The 21,451-nt window shown below is 31.5% G+C and overlaps 1 long non-coding RNA gene across 1 annotated transcript; it reads left to right on the plus strand.

The window, feature by feature from the left end:
* Positions 1 to 11,044: 11,044 nt before the first annotated feature.
* LOC149538202 (uncharacterized) lies at positions 11,045 to 15,506 on the plus strand. Its single transcript, XR_016356513.1, has 4 exons — positions 11,045 to 11,334; positions 14,694 to 14,720; positions 14,899 to 14,971; positions 15,079 to 15,506. It is a non-coding gene; the product is annotated as an uncharacterized LOC149538202 (long non-coding RNA).
* Positions 15,507 to 21,451: the final 5,945 nt, after the last annotated feature.

Raw genomic sequence — 21,451 nt, forward strand, 5'->3', positions numbered from 1 at the left:
TGTGTGAGGTATGGATGTGATTCTAGTTCCTATAGGACCATGTTGCAAATACCTACAATAACCTCTCTCACTTTTTGGAGATCTTACTTTGTTTTGATTTTGCGATGCCATCTTGGGTGATGCTAAAACTTGTAGTGTTGGCTAGTACAAAGTTGTCAACTATCAAATCTCTCTCACCTTTCATTGTGGGATTGAACTATCTATTTCATTAGCTTTAGGTGGTTGGATAAACCCTATCCCCAAGCTCATCCCATCTCATTGGGTGCCCAAACATTCTTGAGAATGCCGAATTGAAATGTCCCTAAGGGTCATTAAATGCCATAGGGCAGTGATCTTTGATGGGGCATATCTCAAAGCTCATGCAAGCTATGAATGTGATTCTAGGTCCTATAGAACCATGTTGTGGAGACCTACAATAATCTCTCTCACTTTTTGGAGATCATACTCTGTTTTGATTTTGTGATGTTATATCAAGTGATGCTGAAACTTGTAGTGTTGGCAGTACAAAGTTAGAAAATGTTTTCTAAATCATTTGCCTCGCTATTTCATTAATCGAATCAATTCACACCTCCTCTGAAGGTTATGGAAACTTTCAAAGATTTGTAATTCATTTCTTGCCAATAGTGAGTATTTTTTAGTACCTTTTAAAAAATGCATGAATTTATAGGTTCTAAAATTTGAAATGTGAGAAGGCAAGGAAGTTGTCATTATCAATGGAATGTGAATAGTGCATGCACAATTATTTTTGTTTGCATTTATCTTTGATTTTGAAATCTGATGGAACCTCATTTTTCAAGGTCATGACAGGAAACTTCTCTACTCAATTGGTGAGTAAAAATATTGTATGAATGGCTTCCTTATTTACACTTGTAAATGAATAATTTTGTAAAAATGACATAAAAAATCTTCTAGGTCTTCAAATCTTGGAGATACAAAAATTGCAGACAGAAAAAATCTTAAATTTTGGTTTCTTTTGTGTTTGTAAAATTTAGTTTTCTTCATCTTTCTATTACTATTGCTAGGATTCAAAAATGCTCTACTTCTCTTGTGCTTGAATATTTTACTGTGTATGCTCTATTTCTAGAGTTTACAATTTGATTGCATCTCGTTACAATTATTCACTTATTTTACAAAGAAATCTAAAAAAGGAAAATATTTGAGAAATTATTGATTTTGTTTTATTTCTCAAAGAAAAATTTCTTTTGAGTAGTTCTATTACATCAATTGGAGTTGAGATAGTTACTTTAGTGGGAATATTTATCCCATGTAAAGTTTAAGTTTTCCAAATAGTGGGGTGGAAGTTGATTGGGTTTCCTTCAAAGGAGATGAAGGTCTACTTTTTTCTTTTCTCTTAGACTCTGTAAGGTTTGGTGAGAAGTTAAGGTCTTGTAATTATTGAAATATAGAATTAGGGATACCTTCCTTTTTTTGAGATCTACTATATTGTCTAGAGAATACAAACTCAAAAGTTCCCAACAACGGTTCATAGACTAAGATATTTGGGATTCCATTTTCCATGCATTAGTTATAGTTTGTGACCAAGTTTTGAAAGGTTTTGTAATTTCTTCAAAGATACCTATTTGCTACCAGTTTTGGAGTTGTTTATCATGAAAGGGTTGTAAGTCTTGTCTCACCATGAAAATTCCATGGTCTTCTAGATTTCAAGGGTACAGATCCTAATGTATTATATTATGCAAGCAAGGGCCCTAAAAGTGAGTGCAAAGAATTCTTTGACCAAGCCCTGGGCAAGCTAGGCAATGCCCAGCTAGGGACTGTCACCAAAGAAAGAGCTCTTGAGAGAAAAGCTTGAAGAATGAAGACTTTCCCTTTTGAGAGATTGAAGAGGGGTATGAGGAGGTTTTAACTTGTGGAGGAGGAGTCTTTATGAAGTGTGGAAGGTTTCTTAAAAGTGGGGACAACAGACAACCAAGAAAACCCTACCAAACCCTCAATTTTTCTTTTTTTGTTGTATGACCTGTACGCACCCTGAGACCCTAAAAATCCTTAAACACGGGTCGTATGTATCAATTTTTCTTAAGGCTAGAGGTGTTGAAACTCTAAGGAAAAGGAGCTATTGGCCCTAGAAAGCTAGGTGGAGGCCCAATTAGGGGCTCTCCTTGTAGCACTTTTGTGAAAAAGTCTTGAAATCAGGTACAAACCCATTGTTGTTATCCATTCAAGCATAGTACAAGTGTTCTAATAACACCTTGGGACATCATGAAAACCTTGGTTGGACTACGGAGTTCTATGGTACCCTAGTAGACCTATAAAACCTTTGGAGGGATATTGTACCTAGAAGAGTAAGGGAGTGATGCTGCAAGTCTAGATCAGTTAACCTGATGAGAAGGTTGGGCAAGGTCAGGGGATGTTCTAAGTAGCAAGAGATCCTATAGACCACATAGGTGTACAAAAAACACCAAGATCCACATATAATATACAAGGTTGCATAGGGACTGGAATACTTGGGGTACTTAGGGTACGAGTATGGGTAAGAGTATAGGTACAACTATTTTTTATAATAGGGGATAGGGGTACTTGGGTATGTCAAATTTTATTTTTAATTATACTTTTATATTTATAGAAAACCTAAATTTATGAGTCATGACAATGATTTTTCAAATCAAGAACATTGATAAAGTTTGCAAATGCAATGTATTGTTTTCAATTTCATATTTGTTATGTTTGTAATAATAATTTATGATAAATGTTTAGATGCATAACATAGAAGGCAAGTTTAAACATGAACAAGAAGATCATAAATCATATGACAATGACATATTGCAAATGATAAATTTTTGGCTTTAATACTAATAAAGTTTATTGTTGATCAATATTGTATCAAAGTTTCAAACTGATTAGGTATTGAATTAAGTTTGATAAAAAAATAATAGAGAAGGAAAACCGTAAACATGAACAAGATCATAAATTATATGATGATGACATATTGGAAATGATAAACTTATGCGTAAACAGTGATAAAGTTTATTGTTAATCAATATTCTATCAAAGTTTCAAACTAATTAGGTATTGAATTAAGCTTGATAAACAATGAGCTGATACACAAACTAAAAACTAAAAAAAAACCCAAAATCTCAATCAAGGTCCTTAGCTATGATGCTCTCCATCGAGCACCTAGTACTTGGGATATGTGTACCCAGTACTTGGGTACATGGGTATGAGTACCAAGGATGTGGGTACAAGTACCCATGCAACCTCATAATATATTATGATAACCAATAATGTCATGCATGAACGAACATATAATATATTATGATAAACAACAATGTCATACATGAACGAACATATAATATATTATGTTAACCAATAATGTCATACATGAAGGAACATATAATATATTATGATAACTAATAATGTCATACATGAACAAACATATAATATAAAATGATAACCAATAATTTCATACATTAACAAATACATAATACATTATGATAACCAATAATGTCATAAGTCTAATAATGTCATGCATCAAATAAATGTCATACATCAAATATAAAATATCATATATACATCAAATGTATATCGAATATATCTACTAACATAAAATCCAACATATATGCCCGCTGATGCCTATACATGTATGTCTATCAACTATATCTTCTCCTTCCCACGAGGGGAAGGAAACAAATCTCTAGAGGTCTTCGGTCATCATGTGGAGGGAGATGATGATGATGATGGGGTCTTCCTCACACACTCGCTCATCCTCTTGTTGAGGCTCTTGTCTAACTCGAGCTGATACAAATAAAGTAGATATGAATCGATAATTATTATACATGAAGTCAAATATATGTGCACACAAAATTAATTATTTTCTTACCGCCATCAAATAGTCACTCTGCAAGTCCACCTCGAAGGCTCATGGACAATGGGGTGTAACACGACCCTACAACAATTCAATCAATTTAATCACTTATAAATAACATTAGAAATTTTGATACTAACTATTGTAAAAAATAACTAAAACCAAGAAAATTATTTCATACCTCAATCAATGGCTATGAACTAGCCATAGTTGTAGCCACTTCACGATCGATGGATTGTCGAAGATGAGGAGGAGTCTCAGATGTCAAGAGCTACATGTCATACAATACACATTACATGTAATATGAAAAATGAAACAAATATAATCAAATGAATTAAATTAACATGAAGAAAATGTACCTCTACGAAGCTTGTATCACGTCTCGGCTTGGAGTCCGTAGTGAATGTCGATGGTCCTGTAGAAAACTAATGCACATGCATAAATTTTTTTGTTAATCCTTCATAGGATTACTTAAAAAATATATGTATTAATTTAAATGATTAAATTGATACATACCTCTATACTTGTCGACGAGATGAAAAATGAGGTCAGGGGATCACTACTAGGCCTGCCAACACTTTGACCCTGAATTTTGAACAATGTCAATATATGCTAATTAATTATTCATTCACTATACATATGAAATGTGATCAAATTAGTTTATTATAATTGTAATTAACTTGTGTGTCAATGCTAAATGCCTCATTTAGGAACTGATTAGTGACTAGCCCATCATCTGCACCATCTCTAGCATGATTGCCAAATATGCATAAGGATCCACATGATGTGCACATGTGACCGTGACATGCAAAAGGCTCCCCCTCAACTAATGGACTCGTGCAATGAATGAGGGTCTGCACCAAAACATTAATAGTCCCTACAGTACTGGCCTCTACATGTTCCTTCACAACTGAAGGAATAGTCACATGCTCACCCTGTGGCTTGATCACAGGTGCCCTAACTACATTAGGGTCACAACATGCCCCTAACCTCTCAAATTATGACCCCCCACCTCTACCTTGAGATTCTAATATATCAAAATAATTGGGGATGTTCCCAAGGACAAACTCACAATATAATTTCCTTAAGAAATACATTGGGACCTCATGATTATTGTAGGGAAGGGCATCAAAACCATCCAACATCTATCTCAAAAATTAGTTCTAACACCATCATATATGCACCAATGGATGGAGAAAAATTTAGTTGTCTCTCTAACAGTATTTTGTTCACCAGGCTTTCTAAATAATGCACAAATACTACCTTTTGGTATATCTTTTTTTTTTACATCTTGATATGATAATTTTTTTGCATAATATCTTTTTATTCATTCCTCTTAACCCACCAAATATCTAACTGACCACTAACAGAAGCTACCTGGGTCATAATGGACTTAAGCGAGGATGCCAATTGAGATCTCATTGGATTGGTTTTTACACAAGCTTTTAACCTACCAATGAGTGCTTCTAATTCATTTTTGCCTCTTTCTATTTCATTTATTATGTTTTCTTATGTGTCAAGTGGAGGTCTTCGAATCGGTGCAGGTCGCATAATTTCTTGTTCTTGTTGTGGAGGGTTTTGATTCTCATCTTGTTGAGGGTTTTGCTTTGGATCTTGTTGGGGATTTTCCAGTTCATTATTCACATTTCCTAATAAGAAATCAATTACAATCTAAATAAATAAATAAAATTTAAAGAAAATTTCAAAAAAACCTACAAAATAATACAAAAAACATATAAAGCAATGCAAAAAGAAGGTTAGATAACATACGGCATGATCGTGATCTCAAACTTTGATGATGAGGAGGCATATTGATGAGGCGGGTGGCAAAAATCTTCAATTTGCTCAATTCACATATGCGCTGTGAGGAGAGGAATTTGGAAAATGAGGAAAAATGAATGGGTTGTGGGTTTGTAGTCCATTTATAATAATTTGGGGTTTTAAAAAGTGTGTATATGCTATAGTGCATACACACTATGGCTTGGGATACCCAAGCCATAGCTCATGTGTGCTATAGTGCGTACGCACTATTGAAAGTTTAAAAAAAAAAATGGGTGTCATCTTTTTGGCACCACAACTTGGTGCACTTACCCCTATGTGTATGTCATCACATTAAGTTATTATTGTTTCAAGTTTGATCTTTTAATATTCTAGACTAAATTGCATAATCATATGGGACAATTTGATTCTTTACCATAATCACCACCATACTCCAAGATACAATATTGGTTCCTTCCTTAGCCACTCTTTCTACCTACTCAACATTCCACCATGTTAGTATTTCTCCTATCAACTTAGTCTTAGAAAAAATTGCCTTTTCCTCATTCATCTCATCATATTCAAAGTAATTTTGTAGAAAATCTATCTACCCTAACACTTTTTCATTACCCATATTCCCATAATAGCTAGGAAAATTTATGGTTATTCTACTTTCTCAATCTAAACTTTCTGAAACAACATCACCATCCTTTTCTCTTTAGGATATTCTTCTTCTTCATCCCTCGTATGAGGAATTCAATTTTCCCTATCATCTTCTCCAACTTCTTCTCCTTATTCGAATTGTTCATCCCTCCTAGGATTTATTTCCAAAGCTTCAAACCTTTCTTGTATTAATGAACTTTCTCTTGTCACATATCTTAGCTCTCTCTAGAAACATCTTATTCTCTTCTTTTCCTTAACTCTCTATCTCTGGCTTCTAAGGATTCTCTCAATTAATGCATTTCATTGGCCATTTGATTCTCTGGAGGCACTTTCACAACCTACCAAGAACCTTTAACTCTTCTGATACAGTTACCACACAATGTTCCCTCAAGGACCTACTTATAGGTATAGTACCACTATGATGCACATGTACTTGGTCTTGAATAAGTCATAATAAAATTCCAATAATTATTTACCAACTGGGTTTTCAAAGTCTATATTTCACTTACCTTTCACCTTCCCTAAGCTTCACATAATGCACACTAGGGTTCCCAAATCCAATAAGCTTCCCAACATTTAAATAGTCTCAACTCATTCCAATATTTACCTTGCACAAAAATATATAGTCTCATTTTATAGGGTTCTAACCTCAAGATCCAAATTACTTTGATTAAACCTTAATCCTACTATCTTGATTACCTATTTTTGAGTTAACTTAGAATTATTATAAAAAACCTCCCAAATTATTCATACTTATGGATACCATTTTTTTAAGTTATATAATATATCCCAAAACCATGTTTAGTTACTTTAGACCATCTATCATAACCAATGTCATACCACCCTTGAATTAGGTCTAATTAAGTGACTTATATAAATAAATTGTCTAAAATACTTGACTCCCAAACTTCACACCCACATATAGTCTTTTTTTTAAATCTTTCCAAACCTCATACTTTTATGTTTTTAAGTGGTGACATGGCCTTCTTCAAGATTAATCACTAAAACCTCAGTTTTAATGCTTCAGAGTAGGGCCTTTTCAATCTCACCCCTTAGATCACTTTTAGACCCAACCAAAGGATCTAACATAATATACTCAACCTTCCTAAATATATTCAATCATAAAAACCCCTCTTGTTCAACTATCTAGGTCAGATCAGTATATGACACCTTGAATGTTTTCCTTTCACAATTGATCATTTGCCCTAGGGTATCAACTTTGTATCTTCACAAACATCCCTACATTTTGAGTGTTAGAATAATCTATAATACAATGTTCCACATCCACTCTACAAGAAAAATTGACTATATAAAGTAGGATGTTGGGTCCACATAATGACTCTCAAACCCTTGTAAAACTATCAATTATGATAAAATTATGGTCAAACAACAAAAGTGACAAGAATGGATGGAAATTGGCTTTAGAATAAATTCAAATTAATTTTAACACCCTTTTATATCACTTAAAGGCCTATTCAAATCCACAAATGACAAATAATGAGATTTCTAGATAAAAATATATTTATATTTCCTCATAAACTATAGGAAATATTGTGTTTCTTATATTTCCAAACCTTGATTAGATTGATCAGATACTTCCACTATTTAGATTTCCTCTTAAACTATAGGTTTTTTTTCTGTTTCTTATTTCACCAAACCTTGATTACGTTGATTAGAAACTTCCACACCACCTTTTTGGTTTTCACATGAGTTTTTAAATACATCTCATCCTTACACACTAATGCTAACCAAATGCTAAACGAAAATTGCTCGTAAGGCCAAAAGTTGTCAACAACTTCAAAAGTTGGTTGACAACATTTCTTGCAAATTTGCAACTTTTTGACATCTTATCTTTCCAACTATCCTATCAACCAAAAATGGTTACATTTGGAATCCTTACATCAAGTATTACTCAAAAATATGAAATGGTCTCATACATCCAACCAATTTGACCCATACTAATAACTTAAATTGCATATTTGGGCAACTTTGTGCCTTAACTACATATGTTGACCATATGATCCCAACTATTACATCAACAAGCCTCAAGTATCTTTATTACATCATAAAATGATCATAATGAGCTTATTACACATTATCTTGACCTAACACGTCATATTTACCAATGAAATCTTATTGGATCTTAGGTGCTATTACACCAATAAGCTAATTATAACACTATTTGTATCACTATTTTGTGCCTCAATATTGTTGTGTCTACTTTTCGTGCAATCATATGGAATACAAAAAAACAACCCACTTAATAGTTATTGTAGAAATTTTATTCTTGCGTACTCTATTTGCAATCTAAATCCCTCTAGGATATAATAAGTTAATTAGTTTTAATTATCCCTCATATTTCATGTGTAAGGATCATCTAATTCAATGGTCAAATGATTTGAAATTTGGCTTTATATGCAAGAAATAACTGGGAAGGGGTGCATAGTTGATTTGGCTAGCTAGAAGATATTGACCAAATGATACTCCTTAAAAGTGATCAAGATGTGGGAGTTATAGTTCGCAATCTATTAGATTGCTACACAAAATAGTGATCACATACTTAACTCATGCCACATAATAATTCAGGGTAATCTTGACTAGTGTGTTTCATAAAATAGATACACATGACAAATTACATCCTCATTGGATGACTAAATCAAATTACATCTTAATAATCAATTCCAAAACAAAAATTATGATAAAGAATTGTAAATAATTATTACAAATAGAATATATGTAATTCTAACATACACATAAAAAAGACAACTTTGTATGCTTAAATGATACTTCTATGATTGGCCCTTCCAAAAACTACTAAAATAAATATGCCAAAAGATTGTTAAGATGATGTGGTAGATATTGTTCTTGTTTGGAAGCTTGAGCATGTTATCCCAACCATGCTCTTGTTCCCTGCTGGTGGATTTTAAGTAGTAATAAAATGAAGTGCAACTTATATTGAAGGGGTTGGACCTCAATAGTTCATAAGTGGTAGAATATTAAGGGATATTGATGTACACCATATGTAAAAACAATACACTATTTCCCTGTTAGAGGCTAAATGAATTTATTAAGCATATTTATATTCGTAAAGACCTTACTGCCACTTCCAACTCTTTTCAAGAAAATTCTTGATCCCTCTGAATCCTCTCCTACTCTTTATTTCTACTCCATTTCTTTTGTTTATATTTTTTCAACTCTCTTGATTGACTCTAGATTTCCTCATCTTGTTTATCTCACTTTTGCAATTTCCTTACCGCAACATGCATTTTCTTTCTCCCATTGATATATTGTCTTTAGGGTATTTCGGTGATGAGATGTGTTAATTGATGGTGAGCCTCATCACAATTTGGTGCTCAAAGGGGTCTTTGTTGAGGAAATACCTTATCTTTTAATCCTAGTGAAGGAAGGATTGGGAAGACTCCTTATGAATCATGTAGGGAAATGATTGATCCACTATGCAAAGAAGAGTTTATGGTCACCACAAGGATAATCCTAAGAGAACTTGAGGTAGACTTATAAGGTCAAACTAGGTAGATTAAATATGAAAAAATGTTGGGTTGGCAAAAAATAAAAGGAATAAATTGTCTTTAAACATAAAATATCAATGCAAATGGAATGAACATAACCCGTTTACTAAAAATAGTCTAGATTAAAACATAATTAGGCTAGTAAATGAACATAAGTAAATGAGACAATTACCAAGAGGGTAAGATACTTAAGTGTAGACCAATGATGGAATATCGCTAATTTGTCATGCCAAATTTATTTACAATAACTTGAATAAATTGATTTTCACTAGTTTGATGTGTCATGTTCTACTTTTTATGGAATTCAATTTTACACTCCCTAGATTTAATCTTGATTTGATGCATGAAACTAAAATGTACTATGTGTCTTAGAGGCTTGATAAAAAATTTATTCAATAGAGCTATTTCATCTTTGCCAATACTTGAATGTGGTCAAGGTGGTGTTTATGAACATTGCTAGAAGATTATTGACTTAATAAGCAATATGTTATCCTTTGTCAATCATTTGTTTGTTTAGGTTAATGGTAACAAATAATTTTAAAGAAGACACACAAAATAATGCACATGGCCTTCATGTAGATAAATTAAATTTGATTCTTTGTTCCTTCAAAAAATTGAAGCATGCTATAAAGATTTCACTTTATTTAATTACACACTTTTAAATTTGAAATATTAAAAATTGGGTAATGACATAGAAATGAACCTCATGACAAACTACCTTCCCAAAAAATATAACAATCTTATAGATTTGAATTCAAATATTTTACATGAAGAATGATAACTACACAAGTTTTATCATTAGAAATAATAATTTGAATGTATAAATAATTATTAAATTCTAAATATTTGTATGTATTATCTTAACATAAATATATTTTATAACTAATTAAAATAAAATAGTGTTATATAATAATAATAATAACTTAAACTTTTTGAAATTATATATTTTATTAAATAATAATAAATAAATTTCTACTATACTTTTATGTATTAATTTTTAAAATATTTTTTAAAATTTTAAATAATCTTTTATTTAATATATTAAAATACCTTTGAATCAATAAAAAAAAAAAAAACAAGTTCATATTTCCTATCAAATGAATCATTTTTAATACTCACAAAAAGTCAAATTTCAAACGATTTTCAAAATTCCAAACGCATTGCAAATTTCGACCGTTGTGGAAAAGCCGAAAAAGTTGAAGGAGCGGAGGAGATTTTGGGCACTATAAGTAATTCTGCTCAAACAGAAAATACAGATTCATTGCTTCATTCTTGTTTGAGTTTATTTCTTTGCATTTTTGAGTTTTATTTGTTGTTTGAGATTATTTTTCTCTTCGCATATTTTTGGTTTGATTTGTTGTTAAGTGTGCACACTGGTCTGTTTGGTCTATTTGTTTAGTTTTTGTGTGTTTTTCTGTTGAAGTTTTGGTCATTTTATTTGTTGTTTATCATCTGTATTTGTCTATTTCTTTTTGGATTTTTATCGGGTAACAGAGGAAGACGCAGGGAGAGGCAGGTAGAATAGGGGAGTGGCGGCAGCTGCTGGAGTGAAGATTTTTCTTCTTGGTATGTAATCCAACCTCTGTGCATTTTGTAATATGTCTGTTTGTAGAAGTAAGAAATCGGTGTGCAGGATAATTTTAGGTTTGTAGATCCAACGAAATAGGAGAAATAAGCCTTATGGTTGTCAAATGCAAATATGGTATGTTGGGTACATTTCTGTCACATCTGCAGCGATCAATTGCCCTTGAATCTATTACGCAGTATATACTGCTAAACCCGTAACAAAATAGGAGAAATAAGCCTTACGGTTCGTCCTCCGGTTGTCAAATGCAAATATGGTATGTTGGGTACATTTCTTTCACATTTGTAGAGATGAATTGCCCTTGAATCTATTACGCAGTATATACTGCTAAACCCGTAACAAAAATGTCTTTATTTCCGCCAATGCTCTATGAATCCCTTCCATTCGTCCCTCTACTTTGCACACCTCCATTAATTGGAGGCGCACATCCCTCCCCTAGAGCGGGGGTTTAACTCTTTAACTCTCCATCGGTCTCTATATTTCACAAGTCATTAAACAATGGGAAGAGAATATCTATGGACATATCTATCAATCCAGTTTCAAAGCCAATGAGGAGGCACAAACTGTACAGCCCTAACTAAAGGGCAATTAAAAAATGTCTTAAAATTACTTTAAACAAGTTTAAAATCTTAAAATCTTGTGCCTGTACCACTTAAAGAAAATCGTAATTTAATCTCATCCTTCCTTTGTTTAAGCACAACTTCTCCTCCTTTGTTCCAACAAACACTTGGGACAAGCAAACAAAGTCGGGTCCTGTCCAATACAGATTCTTCTTTACCCAATGTTGAAAAAGTCCAGTCAGTCACAGGAGGAAGAAAAAAACAAGTAACCAATCAAAATCTTTGTAGAATAGATATCTCAGTCTTTGCTTTTAGGTAATTCATGGCTTTTATGATTAGATACCTTTAGGTGTAGAGTAGGTTTTTAAATTAGATTATTCTAGTTTTACTGTGGGTTATTTTTAAGATTTCTGATTTTCTGGATTCAGTGTCTGTAGTTATCATCTCCAAGTTTTAAGTTCTAAATCTATAGATTGGAGTTTTTTTTCTCTTTTATCTGTCTTCAATTTATAATGGATCTGATTAGTTCAATATTATTGCCTATCTATTCAGGTGGCATACTATAAAAATCATGCAGATCATCTCACGTTCAATTAGGAGATCTTTTCAACTTTGGGGGTTTTACCTGAATTCAATTTTTCATTTGCTCTCCTCATCCAAAGTGTGATCTCTACACAGTTTTAATCCAAAGGCTTTTGAATTCAACGTGGAGTCTAAAGAGAAATAAACAGAAATAGAAGAAAGATTATTGATTTTGTCATCTGTTATTCTAGTCTTTGCTTTTAAGTAAAAATTTCATCAGCTTTCTTTCCGTGGCTGCAGATTAATGTTGGTAACAGGGTATATAGAAATGGAAATTATCTGTGTTGATCCCAATGTAGTTTTAGCACATCCAAAAAAAACAAAGCCAACCACTAGTTTTCAAACCACTTTGACAACAATATTTCAATTATTTTGTCCCTAAGTGGATTTCGTTACCTTTTGCTTCCTTTGGCCTTGTGCGTAAGGGTTTCCAAATCAGAGTCCATGGTGGGTAAGGGCTTCAAAATCATTTAGATTCTTTGCATTGACACAAGACTCCGATGTATTGGAATTTGGTTTCCAGGAAAACTATTTTGGATGCATTTTATTTTATAGATATTTTATTCGTGTCGATGCTTTTCTTGGACTGCCTGTTGCTTGTGTTCGTATCTAAATAGTTAGAAAGTACTTTACAATTGTGATGAGGGGTGCTGTTGAACAGTGAAACAACTTCCAAATTTTGGCCTCAATCCGTATTTAGGCTTATTTGAAGTGCAGTTTTTGTAGTTTGTGTTGCAAAATTCCAAAACCAAACCCTTGATTTTGGGGTTTATTTGCATTTGGTCGCATTGCATAGTTCTATGTTAGATGAAGTCAATGTTGTTAAAGATTTCCATAAGCTATTTGGGGGCAAGAACAAAATAGGCATCTTAGTGGAACTGGTCCTTCAATTTAATGATGGGGAGCCCAATGAGTTCTATTTGATAACCAACCACAATGTGGCTCTCTGGATAACACTCTCATTGGCACAAGCCCACGATATTGCAGTAGATATATTTGAAGTTTTGAACATCTAAATGTGCGAGTTACTGTTTAGTTAACAAAATTGATTTGGAGTGTGTAGATTAATTGAAGCAAAGGATTGCCAAAATGTATTGGTCTGGGATGAATGTGACATATCAGAAGGATATTATGTTAGGAACAAGAAGTGTATTATAACTCATTTAAAAGATGAGTTGAAGGATTTGACATGATTCTACAATCAGACTTAAGATTCACAAGATATTGCAAGAGCCCTAGCCTTAATATCACACCATTGTAAATATGATAGAGCAATTCATATCAACCTTTCACTGCTGATCTGGTTTATAAACCACGAAAGCTAGATCACAAAGGTATCTCAGTTTTAAGTAATTTTTTATTTATGGTAGAAGACTAATAAGGAGTTATTTAGATGTGCACCAATATTCTTGGGGTGTTGAAACATACAGATAGACTTACATCCTATGAACTCACCCAAAAGAGGGGAATTGAAAATGTTTCTCAAAAACATTGACTGAGACATCTTAGATACCTGAAGAGTCTGCAAAGGATGAAATGCATGCACAGTAAGAGATTTATTAGTCTAGAGGTTAAAACTACGAAATGGGATTCAATATCATAAAAGAAATTTGATTCTTGTGATCTTCAATATAATGTAAACTTTTGGGAATGCATCTACATCAAATATAGGGCCTCTTTTGACATTGTAGTTTGACCTGTCTGCATCTCTCTTTCCTTGTTTAAAAATGATTTGAGCAATAAAAGCAGTTTTCAACCAAACCATTGAAGCAAAAACAATTGAATGGAAAGTTAGCCATCAATCTAGAATGATGCAAGAACTGAGAAAACATTTGAGATGAAATGTGACAACTATCAACAAAGCAATTCTAGAAAGTGCTTGTTTATCACAAATTCACAGAGGGCTTAAAGGCTGTGAACACGTGGCATGCTATGCCAGGGGTGGTGCCAGCAGTGAAAGCCTTTGTCGGGCCTATCACACCAATAAAACCTTTCCTGGGCATATCACATCTTGATGGGGCCTTATCTGAAATGGAGCAAACCTGCTTTTTGTTTCATTTAGAATTACATATGAATTGCTCGTATGATATTAATAATGACTTCTTCTATTTTCACTCTACTCTGTCATGCCACTTATTTTGTTTGACTGCTAATCATTTTTTTATCTTACTCATAAAAATCTTTTGATCTTCTCATAGGTGAACTTCTCAGGAAGACACTGAAAGGTAATTTAGACTAGTTTCTTATTATTTATTAAATTTCTCTGTGTTTTTAAGTTTCATATATTTGTGAAGTGGTACAATTAATTTAGATCAAAAGCATGTTTCAGTGTATTTCTTGATTAAGTATTAATCAAGTTATGAAATATTAACTATAACAATTTAGAGAATTTGTGGTTATCAGAACTGCTTGTGGCTTGATATAATGAAGAGAAGTTGAAATCATTGAACTTGATGTGCTTGATACAAGTGAGTTGGTATGTACATATTTTGAATATTTTTATTTTTATGACATTAATTTCTAAACGGATTTTAGATTTGCCTACATTTATATTATATTGGATTGATATTTGTTGCATTACAGTGATTGATCGCCAGCTCTCTTGGAAGAGGTGGGTTGTCAAGTATTTGATAACAAGGACCCTCCAAGTCCCAAGCGGCATTTTCAGCTACTTTTTAAAAACCATTATGGAAAGTTTGAGCATACAATTAAAACCATTTCATCAGCAAAGCATGGTTGTTTTTCATTTCTTCAATACCATTTTGATCAAACATTGATCTAATAGTTCTTGTAACATGTAAAAATACAATGCTTAACAAAAGAAAATTATTGGAAGGGGTTAAAAGCCCCTTCAAAGACTAAAGGGAATTCCCATTGGCCATGGTCATTCCTTGAAGTCTTTTTTTGACAGTTTAAAGAATGGTCAATAGGCAAAGACCATTCTTTAAGGCATGTCTTGTGTCCTTTACATTTTTTTGGTTACTGTTTTAAAAAAAAAAAAAAATTTATAATTTTGATGTTAACATTAAAGTTGTCAATCACAATTTCACATAAATAAATACATCATTTATGTATCACACAAATCATCTAATAATATGTTTCATTCTACAATCATAAATCATAATATTATGAAACCAACATGACATAAGTAGATCACCATAGTAATATTCATTTTTAACCCATCACATATTAACATTGTTCATAATGAACAATATAAAATTACCTTCCTTAAAACAACATTAAAAGATAATTATGAACTCACTTTATGAATGTAATTCACCACACAACTGTTTACATAATCGTTGAATACATTTTTTTCATAATACAAATGACAATTGTTTTTGCACATAATGAAGCAACACAGTTCTAATAATAATAATAATAAGCACATTTTTTCATATTGCAAATGAAAATTTTTTTTGCAAATAATAAAGCAACATAACTTTGATAATAGTTTTTCATTTTAAATTAAATCATTGCAAGCAATTATAAAATTATAAATAAGTTTCACTCGACATGTAATGTAATAATATAAAATAAACACATTCATAAAGTGAGTTCATTTAATAAAAACAATGAATCATTAATAGTTAAATATAAATAATGTAAAATAATGGGTGTGTGTTGGTGTGGCTAGCCATGTCATGTCGTGTCATGTTGTGTCATGTCGTGTCGTGTCTTAGGTCTTGTCTTAGGGGAGGCCATAGAAGCTTCCACCTTCACGTGGTTGTCCTTGTTAGTAGAGAATATATGGTCTTGAAGCTAAGAGAATTTATGTTGTAATTATGTATTGGCCATGATCATTCCTTTTAAGTCTACTTTTTTTTATAGCTTAAAGAATGGTTAGTAGGCCAAGGTTATTTTTTCATAATAATAAGCACATTTTTTCATATTGCAAATGACAATTTTTTTTGCACATAATAAAGCAACATAACTTTGATAATAATTTTTCATTTTAAATTAAATCATTGCAAGCAATTATAAAATTATAAATAAGTTTCACTTGACATGTAATGTAATAATATAAAATAAACACATTCATAAAGTGAGTTCATTTAATAAAAATAATGAAACATTAATAGTTAAATATAAATAATGTAAAATAATGGGTGTGTGGTGGTGTGGCTAGCCATGTCATGTCGTGTCGTGTTCTGTCATGTCGTGTCGTGTCGTGTCTTAGGTCTTGTCTTAGGGGAGGCCATAGAAGCTTCCACCTTCACGTGGTTGGCCTTGTTAGTAGAGAATATATGTTCTTGAAGCTAAGAGAAGCTATGTTGTAATTATGTATTGGCCATGATCATTCCTTTTAAGTCTATTTTTTTTTATAGCTTAAAGAATGGTCAATAGGCCAAGGTTATTTTTTAAGGCATGTCTTGTGTCCCTACCATCTTTTGTTTAGTTTTCTTTTTCTTTTTTTACTTTTTAATAATAATTTTATAATTTAAAGTTGCCAATCATAATTTTACATAAACACGTGCGTCATTTATGTACCACATCACAAGTCACTCAATAATATGTTTCACTAGACAATCACAAATCATCATATTATGAAACTAACTTGAGATAAGTATATCACCATAATAATATGCATGTTTTGACCCATCACATATTAACATTCTTCATAATGAAAAATGTAAAATTACATTCTTAAAAACAACATTGAAAAATAATTAAGAACTCACTTCATGAAAGTAATTCACCACAAAACATGTATACATTATTGTTGAATGCAATTTTTTTCATATTGCAAATGACATTTTTTTTTGCACATAATAAAGCAACACAAATATAATAATAAAATGTACATTTTTCAATATTGCAAATGACAATTTTCTTTTGTACATAATAAAGCAACACAACTTTAATAATAATTTTTCATTTTCAATGAAAGCATTGTAAGAAATTATAAAATATTACCACTTGACATGTATAAATATAAATAATATAAAGTAAACACATTCATAAAGTGAGTTCATTTGATATAAATAATGAAAAATAATTAAGAACTCACTTCATGAATGTAATTCACCACAAAAAATGTATACATGATTGTTGAATGCAAATTTTTTCATATTGCAAATGACATTTTTTTTTTGCACATAATAAAACAACACAAATATAATAATAAAATGTAAATTTTTCAATATTGCAAATGACAATTTTTTTCTGCTCATAATAAAGCAACACAACTTTAATAATAATTTTTCATTTTCAATGAAAGCATTGTAAGAAATCATAAAATATTACCACTTGAGATGTAATATAAATAATATAAAGTAAACAGATTCATAAAGTGAGTTCATTTGATATAAATAATGAAATAGTGGTAGAGTGGCATGTCACGTTGTATCGTGTCTTAGGTCCATTAGGGTAGGCCATATAAGATTCCACCTTATGTGGTTGGCCTTGTTAGTAGAGAATATGTATTCTTGAAGCTAAAAAAAGCTTGTTTATAATTATGTATGTTGCTTGACTATAGACAAAATTTTATAAACACTTAAGTCATATCATTTGGCATGGTGAGATTCTAAAAATAAATAAAGTTATGATTGTAAAGATACAGTTTAAATACTTAATTGTTACTAAATTGAGTAGCATATTATGAACTATTATGTATATTCATAATTTTGAGATTTTTATGCTAAATAATTTATACAAAATACCACTTAAAAATATCACTGTTGTTTAATTTATTAATCTAAGTGCTTTTCTTATAACATTAAATTTTATTTTAAGGTATATATTTGTTAATTTTAAAAGTAATTAGATGAATCTTTATTGAATTGATAATTTTTTTCTTATAGCTAATTTTTATTCAATAATGTGTATTTTTTTTTAATAATAAAGTTTGAATTTAAAAAATTCAAAGACTAAAATAAGATGACTTAGCCCCATTGACTCTACATATTGACCTTTGTATCAAAACTACATAGTTTTTTCACTTTCTATAGATCACTACCCCTATCTATACATATGATCTATACAAAAGTTATAATGATCAATGCTCAATGCAAAATCTACTAGGATTTGCATTCATCAAAATGCTTTTCAATAAACTGAAGGTCAAAATAATAAAATCACACCCATGGAGAAGAAACCCCAACTTTATCATTTTACAACTCATTTTGTATAAAGTAATTAAAAGTGATTTAATTTAGATTTGTTCTCATTATTGTGAACTTAGATATATTACAAACTAGAAAACATATCAAACTAAATTATTATCGATTCACAAATAGAGGAGGAATATACATTATTTCACTTTCCCCTTTTTCTATCAAATTAAGGTGATCACTTAAAGGTACTAAAGATGATATTTAGCTTTATTTTTACAACAATTTTTTATTAGTAAATGGCCAAAGTCTTTATAAGTTTCAATTGATTAAAAAATTAATAGATTTAGCTTTGTTTTATGTAGGCATCAGTTGAGGAAAAAAGAAGTAAGAAACCCCTAGTATAGCCCCAAAATAAATACTTTCCAGCCTTTTTTTTTATAATGCTAGAAAACATGCTAGATTCACTTATAATTAGTCTTGCATCCTCATGAGGTTGTCTAGAATCAAAAGTCCAACCACTTTGATGAAATGTTTTAAGAAGCTCCAGAAAAGACTATAAAATAAATACTGACCAAATATCCAAAATGATAGCTAGAAGGACATGTAAACTTTTGACTCTTTCCATCTAAGTCTCATAGACTAATTAAGTAAAAAAATAAAATATATGTACTAAATGTTAAACTTCCCAAGATACTCCTACTCATTTTGAAAAACATCAATACATGCCAATCCCTTATCATCAAAAGGGTAACCTTTTTAAAAAGCTAACATCAAAAGACTTATCATCATTAAAACGGCTATCACTACCACATTTCTAGATGCAATTTATGCATAGATTTTTTTAACTACTTATTTTTATTAGCTATTGAAGTGTTACTATATCTAACTTATTTCCTTTCCTTTGTTACAAAAAGAATTTGGCTTTCTTATACTAATTTGTATAACATTTTCCATACAAAATTTTGTTTGAATTTTATGGAGGATATTACTCTACTAATTCTTAGATGAACTTATCTTCAAATCTTATTAGTTGTCTACGAGCTTAGATTATTTGATATGCCCATTGATTCTTTTAATCTATAATCTAAGCAAACACTCTTTCTCATCTAAATTAGATTATACAATAGTAGTGTTGATAAGAAAATTAGTAGCATCCATAAATCTAAAGATTCCCATGATTAGTTGCAATTCTCATTTATGTACTTGACATCTTATTAGAATCCATTAGTTATTTATTTCCCCAATTTTTTTTTACTATGACATAATGAGATTCAACAAATAACAAAGAGTTTTAAGATTCCAACTTGAGATTGTATAGTGTTTTTGCTAATCAAATTATCACATTCCCATGTCAATAACATTATTTAACTTGTTAATAGTACACCTTTGAAGACTTGAATATCTTAAGTCAAGCATCTTAGTACTTTTTTCTAAATTGAGATTCTATGTGATATTCCTATAATGGTTACCTCTTTTTAACTTATGCTAAGTTTATATCTCCAAATAGCAACTTAAAATTCCAAAATAGGCTTAACTAACTAAAAACACACTTTTCAATAAGCATTCAATAAAAAGATGGGAAGTTAAATTTATCTAGAGAATGTAAAATGCATGCAAATTAACAATATTAGTCTAGAGATATGTTATGAGGGGAGTGCAATTCTTCATCTTATCCTTGCACATGACTAATGGTTCCACCAATTCTAAACCAATTGTCAATTCATTCTCCCACATCGCAACCCCATCGTCAATTATAAATCTATCTAGTCTGGTGGATTGGGGGGGGATGTTCTCATATGCATGAACTAAAACTAACAATATAGATTGCTTCTAATAGTTGGAATCTAATTGATCAGCCTGTGAGGACCCATAGTCATAAGAATTAGATAACTTGGAGGTTGATGGTCACCCAATTAGGGTAGTATCATTGTGGCATGATCTATGGATTGTTAGATCATCTCTGATATTTGATGTGATTTTTTCTAATGTAGGAGCATCCTAGGATTTCTTGCAATCCTACATGTTGGAGGGGTTTTGGTTTGTAGTTGTGGATTTGGTTACCAAAGGAGTGGTGCTCGATCATTATTAGGCATAGTCTGTGGTGCTTAGCTTGCACTGCAAGCTCAGTAGTGCTTGTAAAATTTAGGTGCTTGACTTGGTCTTGGTTTCTATTGGTGCCGAGTTGTTTACGAGGGAACTTTTGGCATTTAATTATGTATGGGTATTAAATTTATGTTTTGACTAAGTAAAAATAGGTTATGAAAGGACTTGAAACCTTGTACAAAGGGAGAAGAAAGATGTAAAAATGAGGATCTTAAAATAGCATTGGAAAACCACCCGACAAACTAGAGGGACACACTAATTTCCCAACAAGAGGGCAAACAACCCAAGATGCCACGAATCATCAAGATTTACATTTTGGTCTAGTACTTTGAGAATGTAAATACATATCAAATGAAGGTTTAATTTTATGTTGTAGCATAAAGACATTTAATTTATGTTGTAGCCATCTTGTGGCTTGACATATATTTAATGTAAGGAATTTAATTTAGTTTGTAATGAACTAGGTTGACTTGTGGCTTAGTTGGGTATAAGTAAGGGGTTTATGGAGTCTTTAGGTAGTAGGAGAAGTGTGATCATATGACTTGGAGAAGGGGATGAAGGGTAGATGTAAATTTTGAAGAGCTAGTAGCTGTGGCTTGAGAACTAGAAGATTGTTTGGTGGACCTAAGGGTACAAGTGTGGATTCTTCTTGGTGTTCTTATCTAGTTGTGGATTTGGACTAGCTGGGATTGAGATTGTAAGTTGGATCTTGTTGGATCTTGTAGAACTGATATTGTAATTATTGTTTTTATTTGGCCCTAACCTAGAAGGCCTTATAGCTAGGCATATTGTATGTA

The sequence above is a fragment of the Cupressus sempervirens genome, chromosome 9, assembly GCF_028749045.1.
Source record: "Cupressus sempervirens isolate cs-2001-9-10 chromosome 9, ASM2874904v1, whole genome shotgun sequence".
Lineage (NCBI taxonomy): Eukaryota > Viridiplantae > Streptophyta > Pinopsida > Cupressales > Cupressaceae > Cupressus > Cupressus sempervirens.